The 21,276-nt window shown below is 38.7% G+C and overlaps 1 long non-coding RNA gene across 1 annotated transcript in view; it reads right to left on the bottom strand.

The window, feature by feature from the left end:
• LOC122889114 overlaps window positions 1-7,893 on the bottom strand; it is a 129,200-nt gene extending 121,307 nt beyond the window's left edge. Inside the window, exon 1 of the long non-coding RNA XR_006380811.1 lies at window positions 7,649-7,893. This is a non-coding gene — a long non-coding RNA (uncharacterized LOC122889114). The remainder of the gene's footprint in view (window positions 1-7,648) is intronic.
• Window positions 7,894-21,276: the final 13,383 nt, after the last annotated feature.

Genomic DNA, 21,276 nt, shown 5'->3' with positions numbered 1-21,276 from the left:
AAAAAAAAAAAAAGAAAAATGTTTATATCTATAAACATTTTTCTTCTGACATAAATAAAGCATGAACATTTTTTTGAACTTTTTTTTGAGCTTTGGCTTATAATAATATAAGTAATAAATAAATAGTATAAATATAAATAATGTAAATTTATATAAATTAAAAATTTATCAGCTGCCAGAAGTAAGAGAATACTGAACACTGAAATTGACATTTGCTCACACACTCATTCATGACTATGTATTTTGAATAACATCTAAGTGCCATGCTAATATAATAACATCTAAATGCATGCTACCTTTGATAGGACAAAGATATCACGGTATAGTGGTATCACAATTTTCCACAAGCTATCCATTTTGGAAAAATTTCTTGATGCATATATTCAAGGACTGACTATGTGTTCACAATGCCTTTTTCATTTACTAGTTAATTTTTACTCCAATGGCTACCACTCTAGTTCAAATTTAGAAAAAAATATTAACTTCCTTACTGGTTGGTTCCTTTGTGTTCAGATTCTTTGTCAACTACCACAAAGGTACCAGCCTCATTATTTCACAGTAAACCAGGCAGACACACTGGATTCTATGGTATATAAGATTAATAATATTTCGGCTTACAGAGAGCTTATAATCAAGGTAGAGAGGAAAGTTACTTACACCCAAAGAACTATAATTAAAAATATAATTTTTAAGAATCATACGAGAAAAGAAAAGAAAAAAAAAGGTGTATCAGAATATTGGAGAAAGAAAAAAGAGAATTTTTTTCCATTCAAAAATCGCAAGGCTTCCTGTAGGAAGAAGTTTCCACAGCTTGGCAGACATTAAATTCCTTTCCTGTATGTTCCTGATTGACCATTCCAATCTTACCTCTCTCCAATATCCTAGGTTAAGATGTACTCTAGCAAAACCAGTCCTTTACTGAAACTGAAGTCCATTTTGTTCTTTTCTGACTTCATGCTTTTGACTTTCTCCTGTTTCTCTTAAAGGCCCGGTAAAAATCTTACTTCCTCTACTAATTCACTCGGCTTACATCAGATGAGTCTTAATAAAGCATATGTCTTTTCTATTTGGAACACAATAATTAAATTTTGGTTTCTATGGTGGTTAAAGGTTCTCTCTTTCTCTCATATATACGCGTAGTATATCACTCCATCCATTAACATTTAGCACAGTGCTCTGCAGAGAGCAGGTGCAAATGAATATTTAATTTCTTGATTGACATGTTTTTCTTGAAAAGTTTTTCTGAATTTGAAGTTTTTTTCTGGATTTCTTGAAAAGTTTTTCTGGATATATACTCCTTTTTAAGATACTATTTCAGGGACACCTGGGTGGCTCAGTGGGTTAAAGCCTCTGCCTTCGGCTCAGGTCGTGATCCAGGGTCCTGGGATCGAGCCCCACATCTGGCTCTCTGCTCCACAGGGAGCCTGCTTCCTCCTCTCTCTCTGTGCCTACCTGTGATCTCTCTCTGTCAAATAAATAAATAAAATCTTTAAAAAAAATACTATTTCACAACTATGTTCCCTCATCTTCCTTTCATTGTTACCCACATAGAGAAAAGCCTACTTAGAATCTATTCTCCACGTTAACATGTTGTTCCTTTCTTTCATTGCCCACTTGCATTGTAATATTAATTCCTTTAATATATAACACCGATATATATAACATTGGCATAAGCTATAGCATTTGCTTTACTCATACTAGAACAAGTCTCAATTATAGTCTACTATGCTAAAGGAGATTTGTTTGTTTTCATTGAACTTTCAGCTAATTGATTATATACTTTCTTATAAATGGCTGCATTATTTTCACTTCATTATTTCCACTCAATTTCCCTCTGCTAAATTCTCCATCAAGGTATAAAGACTCATTCAGCTATGCAGTTTTCTTTTAATCATCTCTGTGTGTCCTTAATACAGCTCCCACACAGAAAAATTCACAAATCAAAAATGCATGGCCCAGTAGGTTTTCACAAAGAAAATACCTGCGTTACAACTATAGGATAAGAACTGGAATATTGTCAGTATCAAGGAAACTTGTGCCTCCTTCCAATCACTACTGACCTTCTTCCCCAACAAAAGTAACCATCATGCTTACTTTTCCTGTATTTCCTTACAGTTTTATCTCCAAAACATTTATCACTAAACACTGTAGTTTAAATGGATCATAGGTGATCTTTTGCAGTAGGCTTTTCCTACTCTTAACATTATCAGCATTGAGAGCCATTCATTTTGTTGAGTGTAATGGTAGTTCATTCATCTACAACTTTCTTCTATAATGTTCTATTGATATAACACAGTATTTTAATCCATTCTACTGCTCAGGGACATCTTGGCTTATTTTCTGTTTTTAGCTTACAAATAATACTGTGACAATTTTTTTTTCTTTTATCATTCTCTTTCAGGCCTGTGCAATTTTTAGATTCATACCAAGGAATAGAACTGCTGGATTATAAACCACTACATATTCAGCTTCTGTAGATATTGCCAAGTAATTCTGGAAAACATTTATACCAACATATAATCCTACCAATAGTATACGGAGTTCTATTTATTCCAGATCCTTGTCAGCATTTGTTGTCATCATTCTTTACATTTTTATTAATTCTGGGGGTAGTAAGGGTGTGTATGTGTGTGTGTGTGTGTGTGTGTGTGATGGTATCTCATTTAATTTTTAATATGCATTTTCCTGGTGACTAATAAAATTGAGCATCTATTCATATCTTTATTGACTGGATATCCACTATTGTTAAGTGACCAAGTGTCTTTGCTGACTCATACTTCTGTGCGATGTCATCAGCCCTTATTGAAAGATGCTATAGTAAAAGTTCTAAAAGATGTAGTCAGAGATACATAAGGACACTACATCATTCTTAAAGGGTCTATCCAGCAGGAAGATCTAAGAATTGTAAATATTTATGCCCCCAATATGGGAGCAGCCATATTGGGGGCATAAATAAACATAAGAAAACTGTTTATCAAGATAAAGAGTCACACTGATATGATGAATACATTAATAGTAGGGGACCTTAACACACCACTCTCAGTAACAGACTGATCATCCAAGCAGAAAATCAATAAAGAAACAAGAGCACTGAATGATACATTGGAGCAGATGGACCTCATAGATATATACAGAACACTCCACCCTAAAACAACAGAATACTCATTCTTTTCTAGTGCATATGGACATTTCTCCAGATTAGACCACATACTGGGTCACAAATTAGGGCTCAACTGATACCAAAAGATTGAGATTATTCCCTGCATATTCTTAGGCCACAATGCTTTGAAACTGGAACTCAACCACAAGAAAAAGTTTGGAAGGAATTCAAATACTTGGAAGCTAAAGACCACCCTGCTTAAGAATCTTTGGATCAACCAGAAAATCAAAGAAGAATTTAATTCATGGAAACCAATGAGAATGAAGACACTTCAGTCCAAAACCTATGACACAGCAAAGGCTGTCCTAAGGGGGAAATACATAGCCATCTAAGACTCCCTCAAAAAAACTGAAAAATCCAGAGAACACCAACACTTTTTACACCTTAAAGAACTGGAGAATCAACAACAAACTAAGCCAACCCCACACACAAGAAAAGAAATAATCAAGATTAGAGCAGAGATCAATGAGATAAAAACCAGAGATACAGTAGAACACATCAATGAAACTAGAAGCTGGTTTTTTGAAAGAATCAGTAAGATCAATAAACCCCTGGCCAAACTAATCCAAAAGAAAAGAAAGATGACCCAAATTAATAAAATTATGAATGAAAAGGGAGAGATCATGACTAACACCAAGGAAATAGAAACAATCATCAGAAATTATTATCAACAGTTATATGCCAAAAAGACAAGCAACCTAGACAAAATGGATGCATTCCTAGAAACCTATAAACTTCCAATACCGAATCAGGAAGAAATTGACGAACTGAATAGACCAAAATCTGGTAACATGAATGAAGCAGTGATCAAAAACCTCCCAAAAAACAAGAGCCCAGAACCCGACGGATTCCCTGAGGAATTCTACCAAACATTCAAAGAAGAAACAATACCTATCCTCCTGAAGCGGTTTCATAAAATAGAAACAGAAGGAAAACTTCCAGACTCTTTTTTATAAAGTCAGAATTACCCTGATCAACAAACCAGGTGAAGACTCCACAAAAAAAGGAGAATTTCAGACCAATATCCCTGATGAATATGGATGCCAAGATTCTCAACAAGATCCTAGCTAACAGGATCCAACAGTACATTAAAAAGATTATCCACCATGACCAGGTGGGATTTACCCATGGGATGCAAGGGTGTTTCAACATTTGCAAATCAATGTGATAGAACAAATCAATAAGTGAAGAACCACATGGTCCTCTCAATTGATGCAGAAAAAGGATGTGACAAGATACAGCATCCATTCCTGATTAAAATGATTCAAAGTACACAGATAGAGGGAACATTCCTTAGCTTCATAAAATCTATCTATGAAAAACCCACAGCAAATATCATGCTCATTAGGGAAAAGCTGACAGCCTTCCCTTTGAGATTAGGAACACAACAAGGATGTCCACTCTCGATAATGTTATTCAACATAGTACTAGAAGTCTTAGCAACAGCAATCAGACAACAAAGAGAAATAAAAGGTATTCAAATTGGCAAAGAAGTCGTCAAACTCTCTATCTTCATAGGTGACATAATACTTTATATGGAAAACCCAAAAGACTCCACCCCCAAACTACTAGAACTCATACAGCAATTCAGCAATGAGGCAGGACACAAAATCAATGTACAGAAATCAGTTGCTTTCTTATACACTAACAATGAAAATATAGAAAGGGAAATTAGAGAATCGATTCCATTTACTACAGCACCAAGAACCATAAGACATCTAGAAATAAACCTAACCAAAGGGGTAAAGGATCTGTACTCAAGGAACTACAGAACACTCATGAAAGAAACTGAAGAAGACACAAAAAGATGGAAGACCATTCCATGCTCTTGGATAGAAAGAATAAATATTGTTAAAATGTCTATACTGCTTAGAGCAATCTATACTTTCAACGCCATTCCAATCAAAATTCCACTGGCATTTTTCAAAGAGCTGGAACAAACAATCCTAAAATTTGTATGGAACCAGAAGAGACCCCAAATTGCTAAGGAAATTTTGAAAAAGAAAAAAACTGGGGGCATCACATTGCCTGATTTCAAGCTTTACTACAAAGCTGTGATCACCAAGATAGCACGGTACTGGCACAAAAATAGACACATAGACCAGTGGAACAGAGTAGAGAGCTCAGATATGCACCCTCAACTCTACCGTCAAATAATCTTCAACAAAGCAGGAAAAAATATACAGTGGAAAAATGTCTCTTCAACAAATTGTGCTGGGAAAATTGGACAGCTATGTGTAGAAGAATGAAACTCGACCATTCTTTTACACCATATACAAATATCAACTAAAAATGGATAAAAGACCTCAATGTGAGGCAGGAATCTTTCAAAATCCTAGAGAAGATCATAGGCAGTCACCTCTTCATCATTGGCCACAGCAACTTCTTTCAAGATATGTCTCCAAAAGCAAAGAAAACAAAAGCAAAAATGAACTTTTGGGACTTCATCAAGATCAAAAGCTTCTGCACAGCAAAGAAAACAGTCAACAAAACAAAGAGGCAACCTGCACAATGGGAGAAGATATTTGCAAATGACAGTACAAAGGGCTGATATCCAAGATCTGTAAAGAACTCCTCAAATTCAACACACACAAAACAAATAATCACGTCCAAAGATGGAGGGAAGACAATGAACAGATACCTCTCCAACGAAGACATACAAATGGCTAACAGACACATGAAAAAATGTTCATTGTCATTAGCCATCAGGGAGATTCAAATCAAAACCACTCTGAGATACCACCTTACACCAGTTAGAATGGCCAAAAACAGGACAAGAAACAAGTGTTGGAGAGGATGTGGAGTAAGAGGAACCCTCTTACACGATTGGTGGGAACGCAAGTTGATACAAGCCACTTTGGAAAACAGTGTGGAGATTCCTTAAGAAATTAAAAATAGAGCTACCCTATGACCCTGCAATTGCACTACTAGGTATTTACCACAAAGATACGGATGTAGTGAAAAGAAGGGCAACCTGTACCCCAGTGTTCATAGCAGCAATAGCCATAGTCGCCAAACTGTGGAAAGAACCATGATGCTCAGAATTGGAAGAGATTCTGCTGAGTGAAATAAGTCAAGCAGAGAGAGTCAATTATCATATGGTTTCACTTACTTGTGGAGCATAAGGAATAACACAAAGGGCAATGGAAGATGGAGAGGAGAAGTGAGTTGGGGGAAATCGGAGTAGGAGACAAACCATGAGAGACTGTGGACTCTGAGAAACAAACTGAGGGTTCTGGAGGGGAGGGGGCTTGGTGTGTTGGGTGAGCCTGGTAGTGGGTATCATGGAGGGCACATACTGCATGGAGCACTGGGTGTGGTGCATTAACAATGAATTTTGGGACACTGAAAAAAATTACATTTAACTTAATTTAAAAAGAAAGATTCGTCATTGTTTCTGCTGAGAGGAGGTTGTTATAGACTTTTTGTTACTACTTTTTCAATGTTCCTTTTATGAGAACCCTTGGAGAGATTTCTATCTGGCCCTAACACAAAGAACAAAATTAGCTCTTTACCCCCTTCTTTTCTATACTGGCATTCTGAATTCTGTAATTGACTAGTTTTCTTTTTGTATATACCCCTGCAAACTTGGAAATAATTTTCTGACCCACTGGTAGCAAGGCATTAACATTTTCCAGTATCCATTTTAACAGTCTTTTTATGATGGAAACCCTATTAAAACATACTCAAAAGTAGAGAGAATATCATTGAATATCCATTGACCTATAACACCCACGTCAACAATGGTACCAAGAGCGGTCATATCCATTTCATCTACAACCCACCCATCCTCCCTCACTAGGCCATTTGAAGCAATTCCCAGACGACATATCATTTCATCAACATTTATTTCACTATAAATCTCTAACGAATGAAAATCCAACCAGGGAACTTCCACTTGCACTGGAGATATAGAAAGTCGTAGTACAGTGTGGCTCTCATTTTAACATGAAGAGCCAATTAGGTAATCTACCAAGCCACTTAAAAAAAAAAATTATATATAATCTCCAAGCGTGCAAAGTAAACAAAATAAAATAAAATCTAGAAAATAGTGAAATGACATTAAAATCTAAAATGGTCCCTTTAGGGGCATAGAGATCCAAGCCTGCTTTCATATTTGGTAGAGCGGTGGGAGGAAAAAAAAAAAAACAAAAACAAAAACTCACCATACATTGGGTGAAAAGAAATCAGAGGATGACTTAATGGAAAAAAAAAATTTTTGAGGGGGTGAGGGGTCAAGGAAGAGGGAAAAGGGGATGGGGGAGAGGGTGAGAGACTCTTAAGCAGGCTCCATGCCCACCGTGGAGCTGAGGCAGCTCAGGGCTCGATCTAACAACCCTGAACTCACGACCTCACTGTACATCAGGAGGGAGACACCTCACCCAGGGAGCCACCCAGGCACCCCAAACGAATATTTTAAAGGCTGAGCAAGATTGGTTTGATAGTTTAGAATCCCTGGGAGCCCCAGCCAAGATGACTCAGGCTCACCTGTGAAGTCTTCGCCTTGGTTCTGTATCAAGGGGTGAGCACGTCACGACCGGACGCGGGGCAGAACGGAGAGAAAGCAGCTGAAGCGCAGTGATGGCTGCCCACGAGGCGCCGGGGAGCAGGGGCGCTGGCTGAGAGGGTCCCCTTGCACCGCTGTGGGCCGGAGGAAAGCTGAGGAAAGAGCCGGAGCTGAGAGAATTCCTTCAGGCCGTGGACCTCCGACCGAGCTCAGCGTCCTAACAGGAAAGGCACGGCGGGGGGGAGACCCTCCCTCTATCCACATCCGGGCTCTGCGAGGAGCTGGGGGCGGGGCAAGAGACCTGAGACCCCTCCCCAGATCATCAGCGTTCAAGTCCCGCCCACCAAATATCTGAAATCCGTGGTGAATTGGATCTCCACAGCAGCAACCCCGGAGCCAGTCCAACCACAGGTGAGACTGATTCAGCGAGCCTTCGCACACACTGACTGCGTAACTAAAGATGGTTAATGCTTTTATTTCCGTTTTTACTGCGATTTTATGCACCAAGCCTGGTATTCAATAAAATGTTATGAGAGGGGCGCCTGGGTGGCTCAGCTGGTTAGGCGGCTGCCTTGGACTCAGGTCCTGATCCTGGGGTCCTGGGATGGAGCCCCGCATTAGGCTCCCTACCCAGATTCTTTCTCCCTCTTCCTCCACTGCACCCCCTACTTGTGGCCCGTGCACTCTCTCTCTTTCTCAAAGAAAATCTTTAAAAAAAAAAAAGGTTATGAGACCCCATGAAGAAAAGACTCATCATCAAGAGAGGATCTGTAAGACCAGACCTAGGATGGCCCAGGTGTTGCAATGATCAGAGAGGGACTTTAAAAACAATAGATGTGTTAAAAGGAGAAAATAAACAGCACATGTGAACAGGTTTCAGCAAAGATCAAAAAACCAAATGGAAACCTGTAAAATGAAAAATCCAACGTCAGAGAGAAGACAGAACAGCCATGAAAACCATTATCATGCTAAAACATTAATAATAGTTCCTCAATACCATCAAATAGCCAATCAACACTCACTTAACCTGAATGTCTCCTTAGATTTTTTTTTTTTTTTTTTACAGGTTGTTCAAATAAGTATCATACATTGAAATGGATTGGGATTTGGGTTTTAGGGGATCTTTCATCATTTCACTTCTCCTGCCTTCAACTTATGAGATGAAAAAACTGGGTTCAGTATGTCTTACAATCTGAATTTTGCTGCTTCGTCTCTCTGCTGCCATTTAACATGTCCCTCTGCCCTCTGCATTTCCTGTAAATTGCAGGGAGATGTATATACCCAGTGCTCAGACTCCATTTCAATTTTTTGAAGATAAGTCTTCATAAACAGTGTTGTGTACTTCCACTGGGATTTTTAAAATTATTTTTTGGGGAGGTGGTTTTGTTTCTTTGCTATTAACGCACGTTTACATGTCCCTGGCAAAACGAACTGAAAAGTTACCTCTTTGAGTTCATCAGTTATAGTTTGTGGGTGTTTAAATCTCTTTTCAAAATTTTTATGCTGGATAATCTGTGGACTCCTTCGGATTCTTTTATTCATTGCATTAGTGAGTTTGGCCAATTTGGTCAAATACACGTGTGGCTTTTTCACTGTGTTGGTTTCTTTTTAAATTTTCTTTTGAGATGAGAGCTGGACTTCTCGTCCAGTCTTCAATTGCATTTTTACAGGGAGATAATCAATCAGGAAGCCTCCCGCGTTATACATCCTGCTGAATGAACCGTCCCTTTGGGCTCATGAAGTCTCTATGAAAAAGACACTAGATGAAGTCCAGTGAGGGGGAAGTTGTGCTGAGGGTCAGCTCAGTGCTCGAGGACAAGCTTCCCCCAGCGGCAACTGCTGCCCGCTGCTTGGCTGAACATCGCTCTGCTGCCAGCCTGAGAGCAGAGGCCTCCTCACTGTCAGAAAGCTGGGAAGGGGGCGTGGTCCTGCTCCCCATACTGGAGACCACTTGCACACTAAGTAATGGCAGTGGGCCCAGTAAAACACTGTCCCCTTCTGTAGTCTTGGAGGAAAACAAAAACCAAAAAACAAAAATAATTTCAGTTGCAACCATTTTTAATTTGTTCATTGGCATCCCCACTTCACTGAGGAGAAACAAAACAAAACACACTTCAGGTAAACTCGTGATTCTCAGTTTTGGCAAGTAGAGATGCTTTTCTTCATTTTATGTGCATTTGGACATTAGAAGCGGTATGTATAGGATAGATGACACAGATGGCAAGCCTGTTCTAGTCGACTGACTTTTAGATGACGCCGCAAACTTCTACCCTGGTCATATTAACAGAGGAGACAGGGATTTCTGTTAGGGATAAAGCCTCAGAATAACTTACTTGATCCAGTGGTCTTAAGTCTTGAATAAGTTTCTACTTGCTGACCATCCTGACCATCCGAGCTTCACAGCACATTCATATCATCAGCCAGCACTGAGACTGGGCTTAGTGCAAATTGTCCTGTTCTGGGGCCCAATAACCTCGTAATATCTCTTCTCAAGCTTCATCTCTATCATGGCTTTTTGGTTGTCATTTCTATTTATTTAGACTAAAAATGTCCAAGCAGAAGAATGAGAATAAAAAGGATGTCCACAAAGGTAGGAACTGGGAAGATTCAAGTAGCATCAACAAGAAATTCACATTTTTAATAACAAATGTGTTACCAGCTTGTCATTAAAAATCAATGTATGTGTGGGTGACATAGAGGATAGAATATACTGAATTAAACTTAATCATCTCTTCAGAGTGGTCTTTTAAAAAAACTGCTGCATTTCATGAATAGTTTTACTTATTTATATTACTTATGTCGACCCTCAGCGTTAGGGAGGCAGCGTATCAGACAGTGCTCAGAGCAATTTCTTGAGTCAGATATTCAGAATCAAAGTCTCCATGAGCAGGATAAATTTGGGCAGCTGTTGACTCTTGTGTGTGAGTTCCGTTATCCTCCAATGAAGATGATGATAAATTTACACACTTCATAAGGTTGCAACAATTAAGTCTATATGAATGAATATATTTATTATCATCCATATTTTAGGATAAGAAAACTCACACACAAAAATGCAATAGCTGTCCAAGTTCACATTTTATATAAAGTTAATAGCACAATTATGTATGATTGGAATTAACCAACTATCTACAAAAGTGGGAGCAGGCCACCCACATGTGGAATCCCACTGCGACAGATAAAATGTATTTCATGGGAGTCTATAATATTGCGATTGAGTTTGAAACCAAGTCCTGGAGTCTGACAGGGCCTCAGTTTCTTCATTTGTAAAATGAGGAAGTTCTCTGGTATAGGGACTTGTTTTCAATATTAAATGGGATTGTTTATAAAGTTCCTGTCATACTGTAGGTACTTAATAAGGATCGCTAGCTTCTTTCCTTCCTCTTTCTTCAAATGTTAGTGATTTGTTGATACAAAAGTTGTTCTATGGTAAAAATGTTCTCCTAATGTAAGGAATAGCAACCACTAAGACTTAAAAACCCAAGTTCACATTTTTCTTTTCTTTTTTTAATTTCTTTTCAGCATAACAGTATTCATTGTTTTTGCACCATACCCAGTGCTCCATGCAATCCGTGCCCTCCTTAATACCCACCACCTGGTTCCCCCAACCTCCCGCCCCCCACCCCTTTAAAACCCTCAGGTTGTTTTTCAGAGTCCGTAGTCTCTCATGGTTCACCTCCCCTTCCAATTTCCCTCAACTCCCTTCTCCTCTCCATCTCCCCATGTCCTCCATGTTATTTGTTATGCTCCACAAATAAGTGAAACCATATGATAATTGACTCTCTCTGCTTGACTTATTTCACTCAGCATAATCTCTTCCAGTCCCGTCCATGTTGATACAAAAGTTGGGTATTCATCCTTTCTGATGGAGGCATAATACTCCATAGTGTATATGGACCACATCTTCCTTATCCATTCATCTGTTGAAGGGCATCTTGGTTCTTTCCACAGTTTGGCGACCATGGCCATTGCTGCTATAAACATTGGGGTGCAGATGGCCCTTCTTTTCACTACATCTGTATCTTTGGGGTAAATACCCAGTAGTGCAATTGCAGGGTTATAGGGAAGCTCTATTTTTAATTTCTTGAGGAATCTCCACACTGTTCTCCAAAGTGGCTGCACCAAACTTGCATTCCCACCAACAGTGTAAGAGGGTTCCCCTTTCTCCACATCCCCTCCAACACATGTTGTTTCCTGTCTTGTTAATTTTGGCCATTCTAACTGGTGTAAGGTGGTATCTCAATGTGGTTTTAATTTGAATCTCTCTAATGGCTAATGATGATGAGCATTTTTTCATGTGTCTGATAGCCATTTGTATGTCTTCATTGGAGAAGTGTCTGTTCATATCTTCTGCCCATTTTTTGATATGATTATCTGTTTTATGTGTGTTGAGTTTGAGAAGTTCTGTATAGATCCTGTACAGACAAAACGTTGATATCCAAGTTTACATTTTTGAGTATCGTTGGTTTGCAAGCTCCTCTCAGGAGCTTCTTGGTGCAATCTGAAACCAGCCCCCTCATGTGGGGAGCAGGGAGGGACTGAAGAAAGAGGCCAGCCACCCCAGGTTGGTGGGTGATAGTTTCAATAAGCAAAAGGAACTTATTTAAGAAACTTATCTTGGGTGACAGCAAGATGAATGGATTCTGCACCCACCCACCAATGTTTATAACGAGGTCTTAACTGGGTTTAGTCATTTATCCATGCTGCACAGGTGTTCTCAATACCACAAACTTTCTCAAGGCTGTGTCCTTGGAGCAGCCTCTGGGAGTGGGAAAACCAAGCTGACCCACAATCCAAAGACTGAGAGGGGGTGAGGAGTCTCAGACTGCCGAGGTTCAGCTCACAGGTCACCTGGAGGTCATGTCTTCTCAATGGTGTTCCCTAACAAATATGCATCCTGAAATATTTATTTTATTTTATATTTTTTAAGATTTTATCTATTTATTTGACAGAGATCACAAGTAGGCAGAGAGGCAGGCAGAGAGAGAGGAGGAAGCAGGCTCCCCACCAAGCAGAGAGCCTGATGCGGGGGCTCGATCCCAGGACTCTGGGATCATGACCTGAGGGGAAGGCAGAGGCTTAACCACTGAGCCACCCAGGCTCCCCCTGAAATCTTTATTTTAAAACTGGTTTATTTTAAGCTGTCAGTAGTGGTTTTGAACATTTTATTCAAGTCTTTATTGTTTTCAAAACCCACATCATTGTCACAAATACCTGTGCATACTCACATGTACGGGTATATCTAGCAAGAAACAGAAACATGACAAACTATCACTAACCAAACTTGAAAAAGTTTTCCCAAAACATACTGTGTACTATATAAACCTTATGTAAGAAAACCAGGTTGTAAGATAGCATTTATGTCCCCATTGTCATTCTTATTAATGGTTCCATTGTTTTTGTTCTGTCTTGTTTTACCACAGGCTTTAATGGCAGCCAACTAATTTGATTGCCTTGATCATAGACTCTCAGACTGGGAAAAGATCTTAGGGACATCTCTTGTTTGTCAAACCTGAATCATCATCTGGGTCACCTAGTATGTTTTTTAAAAATGTGAACTCCCTCACCTCTGGAAATTCTGAAACTATACAACTCTTTTTTTTTAATGTCCTGTGATGATTCCAACAATGAGTCAGATTTGACCATTTTCCCTTTGCGGAATTGAATCCTTTTGACAACATCTTTACCAAATTGTTACCTAGATCGTGACTGAACACTTTTGGTGATAGAGAACTTTACTTCTCTAAGGAATCACTTTTCTTTTTTGACCTCTCTATTGGGATCATTTCCCTTATGTGATGTAAAATCTGCTCTGTTGTTTCCACCTACTGATCTCAGTTATCATTTGTGGTAAAAACGTTAAATCTTGTTCCACGTCATAATTCTTTGACTGTCTGGAAATGAATTGGATGTCTTCCTGAGTCTCGTCTGGGATAAAAAAAAATCCAAATTCAAATATATTTTTGACTCCCATAATTTTTTTAACTTTATTATTTGGTGGTTCTCCTTTGGACACTTTCTCATCTGTTGCCATCTAAGCATGTCTCTTCAGGTACAACAAAGAGAGATGTGTTTTAAACATTACTGCTCTCTAAAGTTTCTAAAGTTTTATTTAGTTAAAAATAGCCCTGATAATTTGTATAATTCTTACTCTGAACTAAAATTATTTGACTATTACTCCCATGCGCTAATGCTAAATCATGTCTTATTCATCTAAGCAATGTGATGATTTTTTTTTTTTTTTGGATAACATTTTTTTGTACTCTTGTGTAAAGTTCATCTTATTGGATTTAACTTATGAGTGTAAATTTTAATGATATTTTCAGATCTTGATCTTCTAATGTATTTACTGCCCTCCGTGGCCCTTCTTGAATGGATGAACCTAGTCTAAATGTCTTTATCTGATGGCTGAGAATGGAGAGTTATCTCCATACAATGTGATATCACACTGAAGATGAAAATCCACTGAATGGAGTTACTTAATGTACTTCTACACGGTTTTGGACAAAGGTGTATTGATCTGCCTTGTTTTTTGTTTCTTTTTTTTTTTAATTTAATATATATATTTTTTAGTGTTCCAAAATTCATTGTTCATGCAGCACACCTAGTGCTCCATGTAATATGTGCCCTCCTTAATACCCACCACCAGGCTCACCCAACCCTCCACCCTTCTCCCCTCCAAAACCCTCAGTTTGTCTCTCAAAGTCCACAGTCTCTCACTGTTTGTCTCGCCCTCCGATTTCCCCCAACTCACTTCTCCTGTTCTTCTCCCAATGTCCTCCGTGTTATTCCTTATGCTCCACAAGTAAGTGAAACTATGTGATAACTGATTCTAAAAAAATAATGAGAAACCTTATCGAAACCTTGCTGAAGATACCCACTTACCACAGTTCCTTTATTCACCGGATTAGTAAAACAAAGAAATGGGCTGAGTAAGACACAGATTGTTCTTTCATTACTGTGCTTTCTCTTCCAGATTCTTCCAATCCACCTTACTTTTCATATTCCCTTCTAGACTTTGAACAGTTGCCATTAGTGAGGTCTTATGTTTGTGAAAGTCTACTTTTTTCTCCTCAGTTTATGAAATTGGACTGAACTTTGCTAATGAGCAGCCTCCAAGTACCTCTCTTATTTGCCAAGATTTCTCAAAAATAACTGACGGTATTTCCATGATCTCACTTATAAGCTCCCTGTGACCCTGGCTACTTCTTCACATCCCTCTAGGTGGTTTGGAACTTCCTTTGTGGCAGCAAGGAGAGGAAAAGAAACGAAGGTATCAAGCTGCCACATTGGCAAGTAATTCAAGCTTGTTATCCAAAGGTGTCAGGAAAATGAGCTCTATCACTTCCTAGACCTGAAGTTCCTTCCCATACAATAATGCAAGTTGGGAGGACAGGGAGAGGCAATAGAGATACCGAAGAACTTGTTTACTGATATCCTTGCCCTATCTGCAGTAGATAGAATAGATTTAGAGCACTTGAGATGTTTCTGAAGGCCTAGGCTCAGTGAACTCTCTTTTATCTAGTTTTATCTATCCATTGTAATTTATCAGGCATTAATTATAGGAACAAAAGAGAGCCCATCTTTTGATGAGCTCTTCACTGCCCAGACCTTCAAGGTGAAAATGAAACTCTTCATCTTCACTGTACAAACCTCTCCCAAACTTCTTCCCCAGCTTTCTGATAAAATGGAATTAACTAAAACCTGCATTGCTAAAGCCCACATTATTGTTCATTTCTTTCCTCTTGTCTGCATGAGTAAGAGTCCCATTGCCAGCACAACTTTAAGGAGGGTCTAAGAAGCATAGATTCAATCAGGTAAACTCAGCCAACTCTCACACACACCACCACCAAACAGAAATTGTCACCAATAGTTTTTTACCTTTTTTCTAGTTATTTCATTATTGTTGCTTTTGACTTTAACATTTTCCCATATTTACTAAAAATCTGAGGTCATCAGCTTTTTTGGGATCATAGCTTATTTTAAATGCATATTTCTCCTCAGGATTATTTTCGATTTCTGCTAAAATTAACTTTTTGAGGGCTTTTGAGTTTAACTGAATTTTTATTTCAGAGTTTTTGCCAAGAAATTAAGGTATTTTTGTCTTCATATTTTTTAGGTCAACATTCCCAAATGATAGGCCTCAAAGATGACCAGATCCCATTCTTTGCTTTCACAAATGGAGAGATGGCATCATTGCTTTTCCTCACGGTTACCACAGGAGTTCTTCAACAACAAGTTTCTCCCTAGTGGTCACAATTAGGTCCACAGTTGCTACCAGGTTCTTGGTTAATTGATTAATTCCTACTGCCCCAACTCCTTTTCCTGTGATTTTTCTTAATTTTAAACTTTTAGTTGTTTTGTGTCTACTCTGAAATCTTTGATTCTCATTTGATAAATAAGACACAAAATAATAATACTTTCTTTGAGTCCTCGGTGAAAACCATATTCTTTTGTGAAGAAACTGTATCTTGTACTGGCTTTAGAAAAACAAAAAGAGAGCTCCCCTTTCATAAGCATTTATCAACTATACCAGTTTCTTGACACTTTATTGCCATGGGAATTGTATTCATTAGTTTTTGATCGATATTCTTTCTAGTATATTTATATGCTAGCACTGTAGCATAAAACTATTATTATTATTTAAGTCTAGTTTTGTATTAAAATATATTTGTCTTTGAAATGAGAAAAATAGAATATGGATTTTTAGGGTGATATTTACACAAGGCACTATGACACAAGCTAAGGAAAATACTTGGTCAATTTTTAATTTCCATAATAATAATGCAAATTCAAAGATTTATGAAATTAGAAAATTTTCTTAAAGAACTCTCCAATTTTATATGATTCTTCAGTATTGAAAATTGTTTTGCATAGTTATATTTCAACTTTGTGAGAATTTTAAAATGTATATCATGAGTTACTACTATACAGTACTATCACTGGAAATGCTTATATATGGTGATGGTATACATATTCTTTTTTTTTTTTTTAAGATTTGTCTATTTATTTGAGAGAGAGAAAGAATATGTGTGTAAGCAGGGTGAGGGGCAGTGGATCTTATACAGACTCCCCACTGAGCATGGAACCTTACGCAGGCCTGAATCCCAGGACCCTGTGATCATGACCTGAGCTGAAACCAAGAGTCAGCTGCTTAACTGACTGAGCCTCCTAAGTGCCCCAATGATATACATATGCTTAAATGTTGGGAATTTAATAGAAGTTTGTCAGTGAACAATGGCAATACTGATCACCGAAGCAATGTTTCATAATACCAGAATTTAGAGGCCATGGGATCAATTGGATAATGTATTTACCTCTAGTGAGACAACTTTGGGTGAAAAATTCTTAACTGAATTAAATCCCAAGGCACAGCTTTGTTATATCTGAAGATCAGGAATGCTTTCCCAGATTCGTGTCTCTGAGACCATTTTCTTTTTTTTTTTTTTTAAAGATTTTATTTATTTGACAGACAGAGATCACAAGGAGGCAGAGAGGCAGGCAGAGAGAGAAGGAGGGGGGAAGCAGGCTCCCTGCTGAGTAGAGAGCCCCATGCAGGGCTCGATCCCAAGACCCTGGGATCATGACCTGAGCCAAAGGCAGAGGCTTTAACCCACTGAGCCATCCAGGCACCCCACTGAGACCATTTTCTACTCCTAATTCAAAGGGAATTACTAAAACTCATTAGGTTTGATCAATTCTGGTTGCAGTTTCTTTGACAAATCTATGAACAGAAGTGGTGAAAGACATCAGTTATAGAGGTAGAAGCTGTTAAAAAATATACTGGATTCATTCCAACGTCTCCTCCAGTGGTACTACCTGTCCATCTCGCCAGCTTCCTTTTCTCTACAGTGGGAGTCCAGTGTTGCTGGCATCAGTAGAGAGTTCAAAAGTAAATGAGCAAAAAAATCTCCCTAGTGTTCAGGATCTTTCACCTGGCCATAGGATCTTTGGTGAGTAATGATGCTATAAGCATGAGTAAAAACAGTTTCATCAATTAAAGTTTACAGGTCTTAGGTCTCTCTTATCTTTGTCCAATCCCAGAATCATGTCATTTAGAATCATGGGAATTTTTGCTTCTTGAAAATTAAATAACAATGACTTCTGTAGTTGTGTTATTTTGATGTGCTTTCATTTTACTGTAAAGACACTTATCCTTAGTTCTATCCTCAGCTGCATCTGACAATGAAAGCAAATGGAAATATACATTGTTATTAGTGCAAAGGCATGAAGTAATGTTACTAGTGGAAATATATTTAAGGCTTGTGTCTGAAGAACATTATAAGTCTGACAGTCTTGTAATAATAGGAAAGTCCAGTAAAACAGAACAGCCAATGAAAGTACAGCTTTGAGGATGGGGGACCCCAATTTCAGAGTAACCTGGATATTTTCATAGAATGTGAAAGAAGTATGGTCATGTAGTGGTCAGGAGCTTAATCCCTGGAGTCCAGCGAGCTGGGTTTGCTGCCCCTCATGTTAGGTGCTGTTGACCTCAGGCTGTTCTTTATCAGCTCAGGTCAAATTATGTCAAATAAGGCTACAGTCTGGGGTGAGGATTAAATGTGATAATACATGGAAAGAGCGTGGTATATGGACGGATATCTGGTAACTACTCAGGATACGTTGGCTTCTACTACTGAGCAGGTTTCTGAATTTTGGGTCATGAGCCCCACAGGGGGTTCTGAGGGAGTAAAACAGGCAAGAGTGGGTGTGCAGGGTCAAGTGAGTGCCTGTACCAGAAGCCGAAACTAATTCATGGGCACACTGATTGGCCCTATTTGCTCATCATCTCACCTGGGCACCTCAGTCTCCTCTCTCTCTCATTAAATTCTGAGCCCATTCTTCCCACTTGCCCCCAAACTCAGACATACATCTCACAGTCTGGGTCACTACACAATTTGATTTAAAATCAATGAAGCGATAAAAGGCAAAAGAAGGGACCATCAATCTTTCCGGCATCCTTCACTCAGTTCCACCGATATCCAGCTACTGCTGTGGTTGGGTAATGTGATCCAGGACAGGGAGGTTTACAGATAAAAACAAAACAAAACAAAAAAAAAAAAAAAAAGAAAGAAAGAAAGAAATATTAAGTCATCTGGAAGTCAGCAAGTTAGCACTACCTTTGGGATATTTTGGTTGCTCTTGTGAAACATTTCCCCTGAAACTTAGATGTTCTGTCCAGAAAGTCTGTGGGTGAGCAACATAGTTTGGAGGAACCAGACCTAACAAGAAATTCAGTGCCCTGGAGGCCCCGGCAAAGGGACATCCGCAGCTTTGTGCCCCATCCCAGAGGAAATAGGGCAAGATGGTGGGGAGAAGACCGGAGGGTGTCAGAAAGTGGCGGAGGGTCAGGAAAGTATCCTCCAGACGGAGAAGGCACTCTGGGATGGAAAACCAGTGTCGTCCACTCTGTACAATTTACAGAGTTTTATTCAGGGTAACTTACTGAAAGGGGAATCCAGCGGACAGATGACCCAGGTGCTAAGCAGCTATTCTCCACAAAGACCGGACCTTAATTCACAGCTTTTATAGAGCGAGGGGCATGGTGGTGAGGCCGCAGCGTAGTTAGCTAATGTGGCACCTTCTGTGGGCCAGAGGGACCATCAGAAAAGCCTTCCCACATTCTGGACAGGGCAGACATTACTCTGCAGTGGGCCTGGAGCACTTAGCCCTGAGAGAGGTCATTGTCTGGGCACTAATAAGACGGAGGACTAAAGATGGAGTCGGAGTTGTCAGTACCCCGACAGAGGGCAACGTACAGGACAAGGTGTTTCTACTCTACACACCAAGTCTGTGTTGCCCTCTGTCTCCTGGGCAATGGGACAGAATTTCTTATAACCCAAACCTCACACAATTCCTAAAAACAAAAAGAAAATCTCAAATCATTCGACTAATACTTATATGACTGCTCTCTCTCACAGACTAGAACCTGGAGACATTTGGATTGGATCACCATCTTTTACATAGATACCTTCTTTGTCACAAACGTTCTAATGCCTATAACTACCAAATTACGTGTATTAGTATCTGTGGCTATCGAGCGAATTACTGCAAATTTATATGAACCACATCCACATACCAGGGCTCACATGGGCTCTTCCTGGTCAGCGATATCCAGTCTGACATATTCCAATCAAGGTTCTTCCCATTCAGGATCTTGAGGCCATATTAGAAATTCTCCTCTTTATTATTTTCCACCCTGATGAGTTTTAAAAGAGGTTTTACATACACGGTTGCTTGATAGACTGTTGTTTGTTAGTGTTATATTTCTTAAGCTTAGAAGCTCTTTTGCTGTTACTTCATAAAAACTCTCAAGAAATGTAACAGTTGTTTTTCTCTATTTGCTGTTCTTGGTTTTCATGGATATTTATTTTTACCTCTGCTATCTTGTTGCTTTATATCTTAATATTGTAAGGTATAGGCGAACGGACAAATCCATATAATCAAATTTTTTAAAAATCTCTCAAAATTCCACAATCATTAATGAGAATGTAATTCTTATTTAATTTTTATCACCTTTGTTTTCTTTTTAATGGGCTAGTGGCCTCCTTTCATGTATTGTTTCTTGCCTGAGAATTCCTAGTCAGCACTCCTCTGGTTTGAAAAGTAAGTGTTGCTTTCTTGGATTTTTGAGGTAGAGCATGAGGAAGCACCATAATACTATACATTCTCTATTTTGCTTCCCGTTCTGGCAATCTAAACTAGAAGAAATGTTTTCACATATTTCTTCTTTCATGCACCAAATCAGTCATTGGGGTAGGACAAAATCATCAGTCTGTGGCTCTTTAGAAGTCTTAGAAGTAAATTTTACTGCATTTGGTTTCATTAATTCATAGGAAAGGCAAATCATAATTCTTGTATTCAGAAAAAAAATGGAATTTTTAAAAAAAAGCTCAGGTGAAATTTAAAATAACTAACTTATGCCTTTATCACTATGTATAACCTATAATCACCACTGAATACAGTTTTTAAGTTTGTATTCTGGCCATACTAGAGATGATGCTGTATCTCTGTTACGATATCAGGAGACAGCGATGTTTAACCCTACATTCCCTGAGAGTATATTTATACTTCACATACCCCAGAAACTTCCACACAAAAATATGGAGGGTACCAAGTAAGACTTACTGAGTACACCAGAGGCAGATTTAATGAATAAATAAGTATTCTGATTTTGGAATACAGATTTAATATTTTTAGGCATCTAAATACAGATTTTTAATATATAGGCACAACGGCATTCTTTTTCACGTAGCTTTGTGTGAATTTTGTCAGATTTGGCTTTCGGGGACTATAACTAGGCACAGTGATGGCCAAGACACTTTTGAAGAGGTACTGGAAATAAACAATCACACATTGCCTTCGGCATACTCATGGCTTTTTCCCAGAGTAAGAATTTCAGGAAAATTATCTAAAAAAAATATTGAGCTTACACATTGGGACCCTTTGGCTATAAAAATTAGTTTTCTTGCAGTCTATGATTTAATGTTTTTTTGGTTTTTAACAAGGAAGCTATATGTCATCAGAACAGAGAGTATTAGGTAGTGGAAAGCATCCTAGCCCTGAAATGAAAGCTTAGCTTTGAATTCCGGTTCCACCCCGGGATGGA

Source organism: Neovison vison, chromosome 11, assembly GCF_020171115.1.
Source record: "Neovison vison isolate M4711 chromosome 11, ASM_NN_V1, whole genome shotgun sequence".
Lineage (NCBI taxonomy): Eukaryota > Metazoa > Chordata > Mammalia > Carnivora > Mustelidae > Neogale > Neogale vison.
This window is presented reverse-complemented; position numbering and strand designations above follow the sequence as displayed.